A 2,675-nucleotide genomic window follows, 5' to 3' on the forward strand; every position below is an offset into this window, starting at 1 on the left:
GCAAACAAATAATGTAACTGCATTATTATTATCATCACTATTTTTGTTAATCCTCACATGAGGATATTTTTTCCATTGACTTTTAGAGAGAGTAGAAGAGAGGGAGGGGGAGAGAGGAAAAGAGAGAAACACGTATGTGACAGAGACACATTGATTGGTTGCCTCCCACATGCACCCCGGCTGGGGCCAGGGATCGAGCCTGCAAGTGAGTGACGTGCCCTTGACTGGAATTGAATCCAGGACCCTTCAGTCTGTGGGATGAGACTCTAACCACTGAGCACACTGGCTAGGAAGATACATGTTTATTTTGTTTGTTTTTGCAGTTTTATAAAAAGAGTACAAACGATACTGTTTTACGAAGGTTTTATTTGGAACCTGAGAGTTTCTAGTTCTGTCACCAGCGGCTGCTGCCCAGCCCTTCTCGTGGAAGGGAGGGCTCCTGTGTACTTAGACGTCCAGCTCCCACTTGCTTTGAAGCTCCAGGCTTTCTACCCACCGGACACTCGGTTGCTTTGAATATTTTCCTACATATTAGGTTATTGGCATCTACTTAATAATGTGCAAAATGTGCTTTCATGCCTACACATCTTGAACACGGTCTCTGTCAGTGCTCTGGGCACATCATAAGGACTAATGCTGTGCTACTTATAGAAAGACGGTGCTGCTTATTTTTCAAAACAATGTTTTGACCAATTATATTACTCCCTTCCAACCCAAGGGTGGGTAGGACATGCATTTTAATCTCCATTCACAGGTGAGAAAAACACAACCAGGAAGTACGAAGTGCTATCCTCTGTTGCCCAGGTCTCTGGCTCCCAGTTTTAGGGGCTTGGCAAGCCCATATTCCTCCTTTCTCAGAGCCCATACCGACCCCCTGACCCTCACCACCCTGCTACGCAATGGTACACTTGACCTGCATGCAGTCAGGAGCTTTGTACATTTCCTTAGATAAAGCTGAAAAGAAAAGAAATGACAAGAAATGAAAGCCAAGTAGGCATCTGACAACAGTTGCTTTTCCCTTCTGTATTTTAGGGCCCAAGTGTTATTCCATAGTTTTATCGAACCTTCCACATTGGCACACAACGCGGCAAATCTCAGTCTGCGTCCCAGATGCCTGCCTAAATATAAGCAAAGAGCAAGGGTGGACACAGTGGTTTTCCGTAGCCAGCATTCTGGTGTGCGGGCTGGGATATGTGGGAGCAGGGGCCACACTGAAGAATCGGTGGGTAAATGGAGAAGGGCGTGTCCAGTTGAGGGCCTGTCAACAGTGGGGGTTAGCCATGCCATCTGTGATGGTGGCAAGAACACGGGCACCCTGAGGAGTGGAGAGTTCGCCTCGGGCTCCCTCCGCGCCGGAGGCAGAGCAGGAAGGAGTCAGAGATCTGCAGAGGGTCTCACTGAGTGGGCTCTCCTAGCCGTGGCGCTTCTTCAGTCCGGGCGTTTGGCCTTGGGGCCTGAGGGACTGAGCCTCACTGTGGTTACTACAGTTGCCGCTTTGGAACGTTTTGATAAATAACCACTTTTTCCAAAGAAGCCTTTTCTCCTTTTGTTGTGTTACCAGTCGTAGGTTTAACTTGGGGCTTATTTTTCTTCTCTCTAAATGGCAGTCAAATGCTTGCTGATTCCCAATTTATTTGGCTGGGATGTATGGACTGACAAAAAGCTGTCCCATGAGTTTTTCATGATCAAAAGGGGTCTCTCTTTTATTGATAGTGAGGAATTATAGGCCCTGGCTGGGGAGCTCACTAGGTTAGAATGTCACCCCTATATGCCAAGGTTGAAGGTTCAATCTCCAGTCAGGGCACAGGGTACATACAAGAATCAATGAATGCATAAATAAGTGGCACAACAAATTCATCTCTCTCTCTCTCTCTCTCTCTCTCTCTCTCCCCCTCCCTCCCTCTCTCTTTCTTTCTCTCTCTCTCTCTCTCTCTCTCTCTCTCTCTCTCTCTGTTTCTTTCTCTCTCTCTCTCTCTCTCTCTCTCTCTCTCTCTCTCTCTCTCTCTCAGAAATAATCAGTAGAGCTCCGAAGGTGCCAGTGCTGCCCTGAGAAGCACAAGGAGCCAGCCAGCATGTGTCCTGCCTCGTCCACCCCTTAGCGCCCACCCTCCTTGGCGTTGGGGTCCAAGCATCCTCGATGGCCAGCTCCCCATGCTGCTCACCAACAGCGACAGGGCCTCCGGGGAAGCCCTCTGGCCTGTGAGGCTCTCGATCTCAGCCTGGAGTTGGCTGATGTTCTGGTTCTTCTCGGAAATCTCAGCATTCGTGCGAGGCAGGTCACCCCGTGCTTCCCAGCCAGCGTCAGCAGCTCCTCATACATGATCTGGTCCATGGTTTAGCCTCAGCCCAGCGCAGTTGGGGATCTCCCTGTGCTGGGCCTTGACCTCGGGATGACGCCCATGGACAGCACATGGATGTGTGGGAGGTGTGGACTGCAGTTCACGCATCCTTCATACAGCTGCCTGCGGAAGTGGATCTGATCGGCCAGCCCTTCCAGGAGGGCCTCCAGCTCTGCTTTGCTCACGTAAGCTTCATCCACATCTTTCTTCTTCTTTTTAAAAAAATCCTCACCTGAAGATATTCTTTCCATTGATTTCCACAGAGAGGGGAAGGGAGGGAGGTGGGGGAGAGAGAGAGAAACATTGACGTGAAAGACACACATCGATTGGCACCTC

This window comes from Pipistrellus kuhlii, unplaced genomic scaffold, assembly GCF_014108245.1.
Source record: "Pipistrellus kuhlii isolate mPipKuh1 unplaced genomic scaffold, mPipKuh1.p scaffold_m20_p_23, whole genome shotgun sequence".
Taxonomy (NCBI): domain Eukaryota; kingdom Metazoa; phylum Chordata; class Mammalia; order Chiroptera; family Vespertilionidae; genus Pipistrellus; species Pipistrellus kuhlii.